The sequence below is a fragment of the Lacerta agilis genome, chromosome 9 (assembly GCF_009819535.1).
Source record: "Lacerta agilis isolate rLacAgi1 chromosome 9, rLacAgi1.pri, whole genome shotgun sequence".
NCBI classification, from domain to species: Eukaryota; Metazoa; Chordata; class Lepidosauria; order Squamata; family Lacertidae; genus Lacerta; species Lacerta agilis.
This window is the reverse complement of record NC_046320.1, coordinates 40061600-40080174: the sequence shown is the minus strand read 5'-3', so window position 1 is coordinate 40080174 and position 18575 is coordinate 40061600. Positions and strand designations below refer to the sequence as shown.

The 18575-nt window shown below is 43.3% G+C and overlaps 1 protein-coding gene across 1 annotated transcript in view; it reads right to left on the bottom strand.

Moving 5' to 3' along the window:
- MAML3 (mastermind like transcriptional coactivator 3) overlaps positions 1 to 18575 on the bottom strand; it is a 269821-nt gene that overhangs the window by 137029 nt on the left and 114217 nt on the right. The gene's annotated exons all lie outside the window — the stretch shown is intronic.

Below are 18575 nucleotides of genomic sequence, written 5' to 3'. Positions count from 1 at the left end.
GGAAACATTATGGCCTTTTGGCTTCTTGCCTGAGCAAATAATTATTTCTGCTGCTTAGGAAAAACACCTCCTCTCGCTCCACTTGGTAGCAAAGGGAGATATCAAGGATCTCACTTAAAAACATCCAGGCTGCTCTTTTGGAGCCCTTCATCCAGTACATGCTAACGCCGTTCTGCTGGGAGATTGCTATTCTAACATAATGAGATATTAATGAGCTTTGCACATGTTCCAACCCGCAACAGCCTCCCCCCCTCTTTCCCACAAAACTAGAGATTCTCGTCCTGTTTTTTCTGACACTGCAGTTGTGCTTCTCTCCCCTTTCTCTCCCCATCCTCGTTCTCCGCCCTCCCTGCCTCCCAGCACTGCTGCACAGTTTGCCTTAAGCTGCCAGCACTAAACAGCACCAAATGGGCTGGCACCGTCTTGTTTCCTGGCCTAATGGATGCTTGTTTAAACACTGGGGCTGTTTGCATTGCTGCAGCTCACTGCATGTTAAACACAGTCCTCTGAAACCCTACGCCAATCCAATAAAGGTATCAGCAGTACAGCGTGGGGAGGCAATTACTATAAGGTCCCAAGCGAGCCTTCTAAGCTCTAGGAAGGAAAATTTGATCGAACAACTAAAAGGAAAATCTGATTCGGCTCAGCATCACGTGGAAGACGCAAGGCTTAACTGCAGCCAGGTCTGTGGAGGGCAGAGAGAAATCAATGGAAGAGCTAGTGAGAGCAAATGCACATTGTTAAGAGGGGCTTTAAGCATTTGCCTGTTAGAAATGCCATCTGCTGCATATACCAAGAGATCGGCTCCCTTCTCTCTCTTTCCTTTGAAATCCTAAAAGATGCAGAGGCTTTTATTTTTTTTAAATTTTATACCGTGCAGCTTCCCCTGCAGGCCTCTCATCAATCTTTAAAACAATTCTATTCTGTTAAAAGTCCCCTTTCCAGTGCAATATCATTGTAATATCAAAGGGGTGAGGTAAAGAGATGAAAACCAGAATGACAAAGGACTCGTTATAGATACATATATCTATATCTATATCTCCACCGGCCTATTTTTCAAAGACTCTCACTCTAATGATAGTCAATATTTGAAGGAATCAGCTCTCCACCTTTGCAGGGCCAGAAATCCAGGAAGGGGGAGAAGCTGCATATCAATTCGTTTTAGCTGAGAAACAAAAGAAATTTCCAATGCGGGGGGGGGGGGGAGGAGGCACCCACTTCCTCTGTTTGAAATAGATAATGGAAAAGTGCGGAAAACGTTGCTTCTTAGTTCCGACTTACTTTAACAGCTTCTGAACCAGGGCTTGCTCCAAAGGGCACCTTTGCTGATGAGATGGAAAGTTTCCCCAAGTGCCTGTCATGGATACATTCATTATGAAGGATTTAGGAGCATGAGACATGCCACACAGAACCAAACCAACAGTCCATCTAATTTGATTTCCTGCCTCCAGCAATAGATCCCTCCGCCAGTACTGGCAAGGAAAAGGCAAAATCCCCCTCGCCTGCTTCAAATGCAGCCAGCTGGTTTTTACTGTCTTGTGTTGGTTGATTTCTGCTTTCAAACTGCAGTAGCGATTAGTGGATGTGCCTCATCTGGCAATGGCAGTTCATTTTTGCCCTGTGGAAATTGGCAGACCTCTGTGCTAACCAGCAGCACCCTGGCTAGCGGGTTCAAACTTTGACTTAAACCAAGTGAAGTACCTCTCACAGCATCATAAATCCAGTGTGATCCAGAGCAGAGGGTGATGCCAAGTATTGGTAACTACTGAACTCAAGCATGGGGCAGCTTTCTGGAATGCAAAAAGCAGTCCTTTCTGAAAATATTGCTAAGAAGCGCATATATTTTTCAGGAGTCTGAATCCCTGGTAAAGTAATAGGAAAAAGCCTGCCTGAAAGTCATACCTAACTTCACATCTTAGGCTCACTCAACTTCCAAAGAAGATTAAAATAATATACAATGGAACATGATGTACTTGGGATGCTACTGCTGCAAAGGAGATGGAGAAGCAGCTGAGATGTATTGGAGAGCGAACAGAGAGAAAATGTATCTGTGTCCCACAAGCAAAGTATACAGCAGATGGGGCAGAACAAACTTCTGCTTAAGCACTAACAAGAGGAGAAAGACAATAAAACAAAATGTAATATCAATGTCAGATCAAAGCAAAGCCCTGGAACACAGAGGCCCAACTCTGCAAGGGGTTAGATTTTCCAACACATATTTGCTTGTCCATCCATGCTGATGAAAGTGTGCTGAATTCCCCCCCCCCACACACACACACCATGCATTCTAATATAAAGGCTGGGGAAATAGGGGAATTATTAAGCATTAATACATTAACCACTCAATGCACTGGTGATCTGTAGCAGTAATCCTTGGCAGGCAACTCTGATTAGGGAAGGTACTCCCTTGAGCTACATTCTCATGGTCAGAGTAATTTCTTAAGGAATAACTCATCTAACCTGCTTTTCCATCATGATTCTCACTGTGTAACCTGTGTACATGGGAAATACACATTTCCCTATTTTACAACATGTATACATCATGAAATATGCACATGAACAGGTGCAATTCCCAAGGAATAAAAGTATCATATGGATGTTTGAAGTCAAGTAAGGCAGATGATGTTTTCCCACCTATTTAATTTTGCTGATAGGGTACTTTTAGAGCAAAAAGTAATACTCCTTTGCCTGTGAAAAGGTATGGATAATGAAAGGAAATCATGAGATGTTGCTGATAGGTATTAGCTTTCTGATCTGCATTCACTGCATGTGTTCGTGTGTGTTTAACGTCTGTTTGCCAAGTTGGGCTATGCAAAAGTCATGCCAAAGGCATTAAAAAGAAGATGGGAAGCACTGCTTGTCTTGCCACTTTTACATCATCATGTGGGTGAGACAAGCACTTACATTGTTAAAAGAGTATGAGACATTTGGAAACACTTAAATGGCCTGACTTCCACTGAAACTGCCCTTGGCAGACCCACCTCTGTTGACGCAGGCCTGTTCTAATCACATATAAGATGATGACGATGATGTATGATGATGATGATGATAGTAATAAATAATAATAATAATAATAATAATAATAATAATAATAATAATAATAATAATTTATACCCACCCATCTGGCTGGGCCTCCCCAGCCACTCTGGGCGGCTTCCAACACAATATTAAAATACAATAATTCATCAGATATTGAAAGCTTCCCTAAACAGGGCTGCCTTAAGATGTCTTCTAAAAGTCTGGTAGTTGTTGTTTTCTTTGACATCTGGTGGGAGGGCATTCCACAGGGCGGGTGCTACTACCGAGAAGGCCCTCTGTCTGGTTCCCTGTTGCTTGGCTTCTCGTAATGAGGGAACTGCCAGAAGGCCCTCGGCGCTAGATCTCAGTGTCCGGGTAGATCGATGGGGGTGGAGACGCTCCTTCAGATATACTGGACCGAGGCCATTTAGGGCTTTAAAGGTCAGCACCAACACTTTGAATTGTGCTCGGAAACGTACTGGGAGCCAATGTAGATCTTTCAAGACCAGTGTTATGGGGTCTCGGCAGCCGCTCCCAGTCACCAGTCTAGCTGCCGCATTCTGGATTAGTTGTAGTTTCTGGGTCACCTTCAAAGGTAGCCCCACGTAGAGCGCATTGCAGGAGTCCAAGCGGGAGATAACTAGAGCATGCACCACTCTGGCGAGACAGTCCACAGGCAGGTAGGGTCTCAGCCTGCATATCAGATGGAGTTGGTAGACAGCTGCCCTGGACACAGAATTAACCTGTGCCTCCATGGACAGCTGCGAGTCCAAAATGACTCCCAGGCTGCGCACCTGGTCTTTCAGGAGCACAGTTATCCCATTCAGGACCAGGGAGTCCTCCACACCTGCCCACCTCCTGTCCCCCCAAAACAGTACTTCTGTCTTGTCAGGGTTCAACCTCAATCTGTTATCCACCATCCATCCTCCAACTGCCTCCAGACACTCACATATGATATGTGTGGCAGGGCAGAAGGAGAGTATCCAAGTCAAAAGTGCCAAGTGGGTATGCTCATGGAGATTCTTGAGTCTTCCTCCCTTTCATAGCTTATGCCTTTGAAGTCTGTCGTGAAAGTTAAAAAAATATTCAGACCCAGCCAGTTTACAAGAAGAGAGATGAGCCCAGCTGGGAGAACATCACCTTGAGAGCTACACTGAACAGAGAAATGCCCCTCTTACTTTTTATACTGCCCCCCCCCCGTCCAACCTCGCATTTAATATGTGATTGGGAAGACTTCCGTTTGAAGAAATGTGTCTGCTGCTATCATACCTGGTTTGGCTCTAAACAGTTTCATTTGCTACTATGTTAAAGACCTGATTTGTGGTATGTGTGTGTTTATGAAGCACTATGAAAGCTTTAACAGGGTTCCTGCACCATTAATTAAAATTTCCTGTTGAAAGGGCTTGCCCATTTTACTGCTTCCATTGGAAGAAGCACATCTACCGGTACATCTAACCATGTCACTTCTGTCAGAGCCTGTCCAGAAAGAGTACAAACACCAGGAAGAAAACCTTGTCCTATCAATTGTCTAATTAGAAGTTAGGAAAAACGTGGACTCAAAAAGATGAGGCACAGAGTTGCAGTGGTCAGCTTTAAAGAAGAGGAGATGCTAGGAGAAAGCACCCTCTTGTCTCCTGGGCTGCCTCTTTATGACACAGTGGGACAGCTAATCAGCAAATGCTCAAGGCCAAATAAGAAAAAAATGTGGACATTCCTTTCATTTAAGCAAGAGACTCGATTATCATTAGCTAGGACACAAAACCAGAGCCCCTAAAGACTCAGAATGTGGACTCCAGCAGCTTCTCTTCTTCATTTCAGATTTCCTCCAATTTTGCAGATGCTTTGAATTCAATTGGTTCTCTCTCTCTCTCTCTCTCTCCCTCCCTCCCTCCCTCCCTCCCTCCCTCCCTCCCTCCCTCCCTCCCCACTCTTTCTTTCCCTCCCTCCCACACATTATGAGACATATGCACAAATACATGAGTCTCCTGCGAGGCTGGGGCTGTGCCAAGTAAGGAAGGTCCCAGGAGCAGCAACGTGTGGGCTTTTTGCCAAGCTATTCTGATGGTTGAGACTGTCATGATCCCATCAGGACAGCCCATGCCTGCTAAATATTTGCTTAATCCAATGTGGCCACTCATACTTCAGGTCTTATAATAATAAATATTATTATAACAGGCAGCTCTTGACACTCAATGCTATTCAGCTTCCTGAGGTCAGCCTCAGATTTTGTTTGAAAACAAGGAGTTCAGGCATTTGTGTTGTAGGGTGCTCAGAGAGAGAAAAAGAGAGAAATGGATCACCCGAGTCCCTTTCCCCACAGAGGCTTACAATTCCTGTCCCTGCTGGAAATACTTTTGCAAGAAAACAAACAAACATTGGGTTCCCACAGCTCCTTCTCACAGAAGGACAGCACATCACTCACTGATCCTTCTGCTCCCTGTTCCTCCTCCAGAGATTCATATGTTCCTCAAGTAGTAGTGGACACTTCAGTACTGTAATATCTATTTTTTTCTTGTCATCCAAACACTGTTATAACATTACAGAGCCAAATAGCAAGTAAAGTAAAATGTACTGGGCAGAGGGAGAATAACCCTTCAGAACAAAACTGAAAAACCACTTTCTGAAATAAGAATCAGAGAAATCAGAGAATTGAATGACGTGTTGTAATCTACTCCCAACCACTATACTCAACTGAAGAGTGGAAAGTTCATTTCATTAAAAAAAGGAACCAGTTGTCAGTTGAAGATCAACATGTCAAAAAAGGAACTATGTCCACTTCACGTTCGCCCCTTCACAGAACAAACCAGTTCAATCCATGGTTCAATTCAAGTTCATCCAAATGTTCCCCAACAATCCCCCCCCCCCAGCATTTGGAACATCATTATTATTCATATATTTGATTTATTAACCACCTTCAAAACCACCATCTCAAAGCAACTTCTATATAAGATCATTAAAAACACAAAAATGAAAAACACATTTAAAACAAGACAAAAAAAACCTAACCAATAGGCATTCATGGTAAAGACTCATTTATCCAGCTGGGAAAGCCGATCAGAACAAAAATGTCTTCAGGTGTTTCCAGAATATTCAGACAGAAGAGAAGGCACCTGCCTTATCTTGATAGGAGTAGCTGCACTAAAAGGGGGTGTCTTCACACATTACAAAATGTCACATGTCATGGCTGTATGCCATGTGTGCCTAAAAGGTGCAACACCTTTCCCTTTTTTAAATGTAACATATATGCTACTATCTCTACAACACATGTATAAACAGTGTACATTTAGTAGGTAGGTATGTGGCCACAAGCATTGTGACGTGTGAAGCAGCTCTGATTTTCAAACTTCAGAGAACTTCTCTCAAGACACACTTTTCAGCATCAACCATCTGATGTATAAGACTACCATCATGCAACTGAACCAATGCTTAGAGAAGCATCTCTTGGCTTTGCTAAGTACTTAAGGCCCAGGGCTGTACATTAATGTGAACATCTGTTTGATTTTCGTTATTAATCATTCATTTTCAGTTATGTCCATCCTCCTTAGCAAGCCATTGCCCTTCCCTACACAGCACATCTCTATTCACAGCCATATGAACCAAAGCCAAAGCCCTTTTCTCCGGACAAAGCCCTATGAATACTCAGAGATTTATTAGTAATGACTCCAAGCAAGGGAGTCATTTGCTTTTTAACAAAGCAAATGCACATAAGGAAGCAACCATGCAAAGTTCACTGGAAGAAAAATGTTTTGCCCCTTTTTAACGCCATCTTGCTTTATTTGCACCAAGAGGAGGGAAACCTTTCCAGTCCAGGGGCCAGATTTCCTTAGGGGCAACCTCCCAAAGGCCACATACCACAGCAATGGACAGAGCCAGAGGCAAAAGTGGGTGAAATGATGGATAGGACTCTTATCTCTGTAGGTCATATTCCAGCCACAAACAAGCCAAATGTTTCTACATCCAGTCAAACAAGCAGCAGCATCACAACCCAATGTCTTATTTTTGCCAGGCAAACACACTCTAGGAGGTCACAGAGAATTGGTGAAGGGAGAGCTCCAAGGGCCAGAGGGCTGCATTTTCCCCTGGGCCTGAGGTTCCAGACTCCTGACTTACACCAAGGAAGGCCTTCTGTATTTCTGGGCAGGGTGGGGGGACCACTCTATCTTTGTGAGATAGGCCAAAGGTTTATTTTACCACTCGAACCACATTCAGAGCATTTGAACTCAGGTCTAGCTGGGGTGACAAGACTGTGGGTAATACCAGGCGGATGCAGGATATGTGCATGTTATAATGTTAAAAGGGCAGAATGTGGAACATGTGCCAGAGATACCTGGAATCAACCGTGACCTACAGTAAACTGTAAGTACAGACACGGCCTTTAGATAGTGGGCCAAATGGCTTGACTGATTCAGAATGATAAAGCTTGCACGTGAAGACATGCTTTTAGGAGCAGTCCAAGGACATACTAGAATACTCTAATAAAACAATGTTCACCCCCACCCCACCCCCAGCAAGCAAAGATGGCCACTTTATTATTAGTATTATTGCATTACAGATTTTAGCCGTTCTTAATAGTCCATGTGTCAGGCCATGGCCTCCTCTGCATTTAAAACACATTATAAATTATTGTTTGCAGCTCAAATTTTATTCTGCAGGGACTGTGGCAAATGCCACTTATGCAGCTCTTCTGCCCATAAGGTAAACAGCCTGGATAAGATCGCTGCACCATGATAATGGGAGTAATCTTCCAATCCCATAGGGCCAGTTTAAATGGTTTACCTTAGACATGTGAATTTATGTTGTTTTATTATGAGAACTTTAGGGGGGGAAGAGGGGAGTTTTCACCAGGTGACAGACTGCCCTACCACATAATATATCATTAAAAAGGAAAACACCTGGCTGCTTTTTTATGCCAATAACCAGGAAAATTAGTGAGAGAATAAGTTTAAAATCTATACTGTGGGAAGTATTATTGCTCCTATTTTGACATCCTACCTAATTTTCAATTGTCCTTGACTAATGTAAGCTCATGCTGAATTTTGTCATTCAAGAGTAAGAGAGAGTGTGTGTGTGTGTGAGAGAGAGAGAGAGAGAGTGTGTGTGTGTGTGTGTGTGTGTGGTTTAATAAAAAATAAAATAGATATAATTTTGATTTAGTTGGATTGCTCTTTAAGGCATTGACTCTCCTATGGATATCACAATAATAAACTGCAGCAAGCCCCCAGGCTTGCATGTCCACAGTTTCTCCTGCATAGCCAAGAGGAAAACTTCAGAGGCTTATACAGGGGTGCCCCGCTAGACGAAAATAATTCGTTCTGCGAATTTTTTCGTCTAGCGGTTTTTTCGTCTAGTGAAGCGGCAATGACAGCCGCACTCCGCTAAACGAAAAAAAAGACAAAAAATTTTCGTCTTGCGAAGCAGCCCCATTGACTTTTTCGTCTTGCGGGGCGGCTTCCGCTAGACGAATGCCGTTCGTCTACTGAGTTTTTCGTCTAGCGAGGCATTCGTCTAGCGGGGCACCACTGTACTTATTTGCAGGTGGTTAGCATCATGAAGCTGCTTATGAAGCCTGCCTATGTAAGCTAACCATGTTTAGTGCAAACTATGGACAGCCTGTTGAGTGTGCAAGCAGACCAGGGGCTTCTTCATGGCTCTGTCTCAGTTCTGGAACTGCCTCCCTATAAATGCGAGGATGGTATCGACCTGGATGGGCTTCTGACACTTGGTGAAGCCTTCCTTACTCTCCCAAGCTTGCAGAGGCCACATTTAGTTCAACTTACCGTAACTTTCTTCTACCTTCTAGCCCTCCTGTTAGATTGTTATGATTCCATTGCTCATTTAATTGTACTTTAATCAGTTTCCATAATTCCCATTGGAATGTATGGTTTTGACACAAACCACTCTTTGATATAAACTGTATTTTTTTTAAAAAATGAAAAGCAGTATACAATAATACAAAATAAATGAATAAACAAATCATGCACATCCCTTGGTTTGGACAAAAGGGAAAGCCATTGTTTATTCTTTCGGACAAAGCAGAAAACCATGGTTTATATAACTGAAAGTAACTTTTCTTCCATGCTCTTTGAGATGGTGTGGAAGGGGAAATGCATGCAAACCTGAGGCTCACAGTAGTTCATGTGCATCACAATAAACATGTCTGTTTATCAGTAAAGTTAAAAAAAAAAAGGTAAAGGACCCCTGGACAGTTAAGTCCAGTCAAAGGTGACTATGGGGTTGCGGCGCTCATCTCGCTTTTATCAGTAACACCCTCCACCTTTCATGTGTCCCTTAAAAGGGAAATGTTTGCTAAAGACGCACACATTCAACAACAATTTAGCATTTATACAGAGCTGCTTTTACTAAGATGTGTGTTGGAGGGGACGAATGTAAGAAACAAATACAGGCTGCCATTGGTAAAGAGAACATGAATCACTCCCTAAATGTGACTAGATTCCCTGTTCTTGATGGTACCCATATTAACATAAAGCAGGGGTCAGCAACCTTTTTCAGCCATGGGCTGTCCCTCAGACTTGTGGAGGGCCAGACTACATTTTTTTTTGGGGGGGGATGAACGAATTCCTATGCTCCACAAATAACTCAGAGATGCATTTTAAATAAAAGGACACATTCTACTCATGTAAAAACATGCTGATTCCCGGACCGTCTGTGGGCCAGATTCAGATGGCGATTGGGCCGCATCCAGCCCCTGGGCCTTAGGTTGCCTACCCCAACATAAAGTGTTCTTTGAAATAAATCAACTTTACTTCTAAATACTTTTTTTAAAAAAGGATTGGCATGTTAGCATTGTAGAGTTTAATTAAGTCAAAAGAACATAGGAAGTTGCCTTGCACAAAGTCCCCCCATTGGCAGAAGCTCTGCAGAGCTTCAGGCAGGGTCCTGCTCTGCCAGCTCTACCTAGAGACATTGGGGATGAACATAGGACCTTTGGCATCAAGGGCAGATGCTCTGCCACTGAGCTACAGTCCTTCTCCTGAGTTGAGTAGCACAATGTACAGCAGGGGTCAGCAAACTTTTTCAGCAGGGGGCTGGTCCGCTGTCCCTCAGATCTTGTGGTGGGCCGGACTATATTTTTTTTGGGGGGGAGAACGAATTCCTATGCCCCACAAATAACCCAGAGATGCATTTTAAATAAAAGCACACATTCTACTCATGTAAAAACACACTGATTCCCGGACCGTCCACGGGTCGGATTTAGAAGGCGATTGGGCCGCATCTGGCCCCCGGGCCTTAGTTTGGGGACCCCTGATGCACAGAGTAACCTCTGCCCCTTACAGATTAACACATATCATCCATATTATGGAAGGCCACAATTGGAAGATGGCTATAAACCCTAGTGCCTCGGTCCAGAAAAGCCTGTATGATTTAAAAGGATAGTTGTGGCCGAACCACAGGGGGAGCCAAAGCAGAGCAGACTTGCAGCTAGCTAATTTTCCTCACATTCAAGGAGGCTTCCTCCGAAAGGCTTGTGACTAAAATTCAGGGTAGATAACAGAAGTTATCAGAGCAATACAGCCAGAGAACTAAATTTCAAACTAGCACTTTAAACCAACATTACCAGTTTACACACACAATGTTTATTTCAGTGAGCGGAAGGCTGGGAGAAGACTGTAAAACCACAAGGCTGCTATCATTGGCCCTTGAAGGAATCCTTTTTCAAATTGCACAAAATCCATGTGTGTCGGAACTTTGCTGCTGTTACAAAACCATCGCAAAAATAGCAGCCAAATTCTGCTAAACAGAGAGAGAGAGAGAGAGAGAGAGAGAGAGAGAGAACCTTTACAAAAGCAAAGTTTATAGCATGCTATAATTAAGCTCACATCCTGATAGAGGGAGCATGAAGTTTTATTCTAAATATAGCAGAAGTCCTCTTTATTGCACAAGTCTCCCCTCCTCCCTCTTTTAAAGTGAAATGTAAAAAATGAGTCACTGATATTGTCAGTGGCCTCCTTACCACTTAGATTTACAAAACAAATCAAGAAAAAAACTAACTAAAACAGAAGGCTTTTGTTTTCTCTCTTCTTTTTAGCAAAGTGTTACTTTTGAGTTTTTTAAAGGGACAAGCAGATAAGAGATTATGCAGCAGCAGTGCTCAGTGGATCAAACCCCATATATAAATAGCTGAAAATAAATAAATAAAAATAATACATGTTATCCAAGGCAGACAACTAATCTTGTGCTATAATATTGACACTTTTAGCAGCTGTTTTGTTTGCTGCAATATACTTTCCATGTGGATGCTCAGATGTTCACCATTAATACAGGAAAAATCTTCCATGTGGCTTTCCTAAGACTGAAACTTGTCAAAGGGGTGAGCTGCTCTGTGACGATCTGGATACATTTTCTAGAAACGTGGCAATTGCTAATTCACTAGTGGCCCAAAGCACAGAAAATGGAAGTGACAAAAGAGAGCAGAATTATGGACGTGGAGCCTGTTATTGCTGCAAAGTGCAAGGGTCTTGGGAACCACAAGGGTGGGCCCTGCAAAAAGATGCTTGCTGCACTGAGAAAGGCATGGAGCGATGTCTAGCTGGTTGCTAGACAATGTACCAGAGCATTCAACTCACTACTGACAGTAGCAACACTCGCAAAATGTACAAAGGCACAAAGATAACCTTTGGACCAACAGTCAGGAAAAACTGCACTGCTGTAAACTTTGAGAGGAGAGATCATCACAGACCGCAACAAGTAGATGGAGTGATGGGGCAGGACAGAATCCCAACAGAAGTGCTAAAAGCCAGCTTCAATTTCCCCCCTCATGACACACCTCCATGGCTTTCTCTCGCCGTGTTGAAAAAAGGATCTGTGCCACAAGACATGTGTCTCCCCAGCATTGTGACCCTCAAAGAACAAAGACGACTGCCATGATTGTAACAACTGCCATGGAATCTCTATGCTGTGGGGAAAGCCTCTGCCCATGAAGTTCTCAACAGAATACAGTCACTCACTGACAGGGTCTATCCAAAGTCTGAGCTTCAGAGCTCAGAGGTCAACAGTCAACATGATTTTCTCACTGCACCAGCTACAGAAGAAGTGTCAACAGCATAGACACCCCTTGTACATTGTCTTCATAAACTGAATGAAGACCTTTGACATTCTCAGCCAAAAAGGACTCTTTACACTGCTCAGCCAGATAGGGTACCCACCTAAGCTCCACAAGATGATTGTGTCCTTCCATGAAAACATGCACTGTACTGTCCAACTTCGGGTGCCTTCCCTAAAAAGAGTGGTGTGAAACAGGGCTGAATTCTCGCCCCAACTCTCTTTGGCATATTTGTCTCCATGTTGCTCTCCTAAGCCTTTAGCTCGACTGTGATTATTATTATTATTATTATTATTATTATTATTATTATTATATACTGCCCATCTGACTGGATTACCCCAGCCACTCTGGGTGGCTTCCAACAAAACGTTAAAACACAAAAGATCATGTGTACTTCCATTCAAGGAACAGCAGGGGTCTGTTCAACCTGGCCTATCTTCACACACAAAAGCGCAGTGGGTTCTTATCAATTCCAAAATATAAGGTTCCAGTCAAATGAGAGATCACATTGCACCAGGTATTCTAGAACAATCTTGTTTCTATGGAGAAAGGCAAGAGTAATTCGTGAAGTGAGGCTACTCTGCTACCTGAACAAAAGTCAAGTCTCAACTGGCATAAGTATTGTTTCATCTTCACTAGATTCTAGTTTGTGCCCGAGTTAAGTTCAAAGTGTTAGTGTTGGGCTTTAAAGCCCCAAATGGCCTAGGATTAGGGCAGGGGTTGGCAAAGTTTTTGTGGCTTCGGCTGGTTCACAGTCCCACAGACAAAGCAGTGGGCCGGAGTGTTGCGCATGCACACATGCGCAAACATGATTTTTGGTGCTCCTTCCAGCGTGAAGGAGGTGTGCACAGCTTCGCATTGGCTGCAGGAGCTTCCTGCAGCCAATGGGAAGCCGGCCAGCATCGCAGAAGGCGGTCCCTGCTTTGCTCCACTCCGGTTTAGCGCGGTGCACGGGAGCCGACAGAGCGGGCGGTGGGGGTCCCCGAGCGAGCGGCGAGGGTCCATGGGCTGGTTAAACAACCCCCATGGGCTGCTCATGGCCCATGGGCCTTATGTTCCCGACGCCTGGATTAGGGTCATAGCAACCCCATATATTTAAAGCACTCTTATAGCACTTTAACAGCCATGGCTTACCCCCCAAAGAATCCTGGGAACTGTAGCTTGTTAAGGATGCTGAGAGTTGATAGGAGACCCCTCACAACACCCTTAAACTATCAGACCACCGCAGTATTCTGGGTCAAAATTAAAGTATCCCAGATTTTACATAGCTTCACCAAAATGTATTTGCTTTTTGGTGTCTGCATTAAACAATAGGTAAAGGTAAAGGGACCCCTGACCATTAGGTCCAGTCGTGTCCGACTCTGGGGTTGCGGCGCTTATCTTGTGTTACTGGCAGAGGGAGCCGGCGTACAGCTTCTGGGTCATGTGGCCAGCATGACAAAGCCGCTTCTGGCAAACCAGAGCAGCACACGGAAACGCCGTTTACCTTCCCGCCGAGTGGTACCTATTTATCTACTTGCACTTTTGACGCAGTTTCAAACTGCTAGGTGGGCAGGAGCTGGGACCGAGCAACAGGAGCTCACCCCATCGCGAGGATTCGAACCGCCGACCTTCTGATCAGCAAGCCCTAGGCTCTGTGGTTTAACCCACAGCACCACCCGCGTCCCTTGCATTAAACAATAGGGAGTGGCATAATCAGCAGAAAGCTATAAATGCTATTCATTTGTTTTTTCTCCAGTCCCACCCACCCCCCTTTGGAAACAGTAACCCAGCCAGGAAAGCAACAACCATCTTTCAGAAGGCATCTCAAAATTTCCAATTTCATCTCTGTGATAGTGGCATACATAGCATAAGGTCCAAGGCATGGCATAAAACAATTCACAAACCACTTTTATGAAGGCTGCTGGTTTTTGTATTGCTGAGAATGCCAGATTCCATTAAAGTAAGCTTCTAGGCCTCATGACTGCCATGAAATACTTTTCTTTCTCTTTCTGAAACTTCAATAGCAAAATACTGGATCATAGAATCATAGAATTCTAGAGTTGGACGGGACCCTGAGGATCATCTAGTCCAACCCCCCGCAGTGCTGCAATATGCAGCTGTACCATACAGGGATAGAACCTGCAACCTTGGTGTTATCAACACCAGGTTCTAACCAACTGAGCTAACCAGGCTCCAGTGTAATAAAAATAAAATAAATAAAACAAGCCATCATTTTTTAGTCCATTCATCAGCATACCTATCAAATCAAATTCTTCACGTTTGAAGGTTGTAGTTTTGATGCAGTGGTCCCTCGACTTACGAATTTAATCCGTTCCAAAAGCACATGCGCAGGTCGAAAAGTTTGTAAGCTGAAAAAGTGATTTCCCCATAGGAATGCATTGAAGCAGTTTTAAAAAGAAAAATTTGTAAGTCGAGGAAACCGCATCTAAAATTTGTAAGTCAAATAAACCGCATCTAAAATGCCAACGGATTTCCATTCGGATGTCGAAAAATTCGTTGGCGTGGGGCCACTTTTTTCGTTCAAAAGTCGAAAAATTCGGATGTCGAGTATTTCGTAAGTCGAGGGACCACTGTATATGAATGCTGCATTCTCTGCCCACCAGCTGCATACTATCTTTAGCCTTCTCATTTGTAACATATATTCCGATTTGGCTGTCAATATAAAGACGAAAGATATATGTGCCGGTAATTCAAGGGGCTCAAAATGTATCTTGCTTAATGCTGTTCCTCTGCCCTCCAATTAACACTTCTAGTAAAGAAAAGCAAACTAGAAACTTCTGTATTATACTGCCAACGCCACCCCCACCCCTACCCCACGCATCTAGTGTTTTCCAGAAGCCGTCACAAAAAAGCAGGGATAGCATGGATATTTCACAATGAGAAAGTTTACCATTTCTCTCTCCCCCCCCCCCCCACAGGCAATATTCTTTGTGGTTTCTCCAGTACAGTGAATGCATACCTCTGGTGTTTACCATCAGCAATTTTCAAAATGCTGACATGGCTAAAAGTGACCACAGAGCCGACGCAAGCAAGCTAGAAGGAGAAACACAAGCGGAAACACTATGATCTTTCGACTCAAACTTTGCACTTTTTCGACAGGAACTTAACAAGGTGGCCCGGTTATCATGGGAGAGGATTCGATTAGTGCAACTTGGAGTAGGCTCTCTCTCTCTCTCTCTCCTCGCCTTCTTTTTCATTAACCAACAGAGCTTTGTTCCTGATGTTGCTATTTTTGTGGCTGACGCATGCAAAGCTGTTGGAGGAGGGAGCCATTCCCACTACAAAGGTTATACAGTATTTCTTTCCCTGCTGTTGGGGCTCGCAGAAGGGATTTCTTCTTCTTTCCCAACAATCTACCTTCTCATGCTTTAGATCAGGTGGTTCATCCTGGCACTGTCCTGTTCCTCCCCCAAATTGTTTTAAAACAGTATCTTAAAAGTCACCTGAAAACTGCTTGTAAACAGAAAGAGCAATTAAGGCTGCAATCCTATATCCACTTACTCCCCAGCAAGCCCTTCTGAAATCAGCGAGACTTTGTTTTAAATAGACATATAGGATTGCTTTGAATATTTCAGAATTATTGATCAGAAATCATTATTTTCTGATTTATAGTTTAAATGTACTGTATAGAGCTGGGTGATGTATATAAAACATATTCCTTCAACAAAAGTCACCCCCTCTAACTAGCAATTTTAAGTATTAAAAGTTTGTAGATGGCATATGAGAAAGAAATCCATAACCAACTCCTTTTGGTTTGTGTTGCTCAAAGACTCTAAAGTTTCAAACACTCAAAAAGCAGGCCTTATCGTTTACTAAGGCATACAGTGCAAAAGAAGTACAGGTATCTGAAGAAGTGTGCATGCACACGGAAGCTCATACCAAGAACAAACTTAGTTGGTCTCTAAGGTGCTACTGGAAGGAATTATTATTATTATTATTATTATTATTATTATTATTATTACTACTACTACTACTACTATTATTATTATGGCAGACCAACACGGCTACCTACCTGTAAGTTCCAAAGAAAGTTCATTTTACAAAATGGAAAGTGTTACCCTTTTGCCTTGTTTTCATTATCAGTTTACATACATGAGGGATGTAGAACCTGAGACCAGAAGTGCAGTAGTCTGGGGTCGTGGGTGGTCGAAGACCCATTACTATTTCTGCTGGAGGGACAAACAGGGGCCCTGCCTCCAGCATCCTAGAGCCCCACAATCAGCATGGAAAGAGAATTCCTTGGCCACTGAGAGGAAGTATTCTCACCCTTTGCGCTGACTGAAACCAATCAGAATGAAAGGAGGGGAGCCAGCCACTGAGGATCGGCTCCTAGGGTCACTCTGGAAACGCAGGAATACCACCCAGGAGAAGTTGCTCTGTATGTTCCAAAGCTAAACATTTAGGAAGCACAAGTCACTTAAGTTTCAAGAGAATGGTGTGCAATTTCTGCTACATACAATAGAACTTCAAGGAAAGCACAACTTAAGCAACACTGAAAAAGCTACTGGATGGAGCACTCCAAATCATTTGCCCATGTGTATGCACAGAAAATAGTAAATCTAGCTGAAAGGCAAAACATGAACATCTGCAGTGATGGATGCATTACATCTATTATTATTATTATTATTATTATTATTATTATTAGGCTATTGTACAATCTCATAAAAGTGGAAACAAAATAAAAAAATTCCTTCCAGTAGCACCTTAGAGACCAACTAAGTTTGCTATTGGTATGAGCTTTCGTGTGCATGCACACTTCTTCAGATACTGGAAGGAATTTTTTTATTGTTTCGTTTCGACTACAGCAGACCAACACGGCTACCTACCTGTAAAAGACTCATAAAACTGTGTCTTCTCAGAAGGGTGTGTGGCTGTAAGCATCATAAAGGGACCCTGTAACTTCTGGATTTACTGCCAGTGGCGTTCCAGATGCTACAGACTATGATACCCATCATCCTTGACCACTGGTTCATGCTGGCTGGGGCTGGTGGGAGTTGGAGCCCAACAACATATGAGGGCAACATGTTCCCTATCCCTCATATACATTCCCCCCCAACACACACACACACAGATGGCCATGCGTCTTACGTCTTCTACCAGGAGCCACAAGAGACAGTAGCCCTTTCCTCTGAGTGGCTCTGCTATCCTGATTGTCAGATTTCTTGTATTTAAAATTTACTGCAAGCTATCCCAAGAGCTCAGTTCAAAGGTGGGGCATAAACGTCTCCAAATGAATAAATGTGCTGCTTTATTCTGAGAACAGATCCTATTACGTTAAGGGCATATGACTCTCCCCAAAGAATCCTGAGAACTGTACTTTTTAAGGGCATCATGACTTGTAGCTCTGTGATGTGAAACTACCGTTCTGAGGATTCTCTGGGGGAAGTCATGCATTGGGTGCATTGGGCGTGCGTTAAATGTATGCTGTGGGTCTGTCCTTAAGCTCTATGTGCAAAGAAGAAGCAAAAAAAACAGAGACCCATGGGACCTTCAAGGCTGATGCATTTATTGAGGCATGGGCATCTGTAGGCAACAGTCTTCAAATGCAGGCATAAGATACCCAACTCCTTTGTAGAACCAGATTCACCTGTATTAATACTGCGTGCTTTGCTGCATGATCCTATGCATATTTATGCAGAAGTAATTCACACCAATTTAGATGGGATTTATTCCCAAGTAAGTGGTAATAGCAATGCAACCATATTTTTTACTATAGTTGCCAGAGTTTAGGAGCACAAAGCAGATTGCCAACAAAATAACCCCAATATGTTTCCCAACAGATAAAAACAGTTACCGGCAATATCCGAATATCACCAGCCAAATTTAAAAACAACCATGAATAGCAGGATTATACGTCCTGATAGACTTGCTATAAGAGAAACATGTTTTGCAGGCTTCTGAAATTATACAACAAGGCTGCCTGCCTAATATTAATAGGCAGGTGCTGTCACACTGAAACTCTGACTCCTCTCAAATGTTTGTTTTACAGTTTAACAATCACTGCTTTACAATGCATGCTTCAGGGTATGATTGTATGTTGGCTGCATGCTGCACTTAAAATGATCACCCATGTTATCTTTGCAGGGAGGTGAACTTCATATGGCTCCTAATGATGCTTCAGTTGGGGCTGGGCTATTTGGCTCTCACATTATGGTGATGATATTTATTAGCATAGAAATGAGGATCTGGCTAACTCCCTACTCTGAAAACTATGTTAATAGGTCATCCCAAGACATTTTGCTATTAGAGCAGAATACTCCACCATTCCACCCCACTCCCACGGTCCCTTGCTTTTCTCTGCATGGTACAGACCTCTTTATCAGATCTCCACAATAAACACTGGTGTGTGTGTGTATACTCTCTCTCTCTCTCTCTCTCTCTCTCTCTCTCTCTCTCTCTCTCTCACTATGGTGTGGGGCATCTACCAGTAACTTGCAATAGTGATTGTGAATACAGCTGCGGGTTGGATATGCAGTATTGGTGGATAGAAATC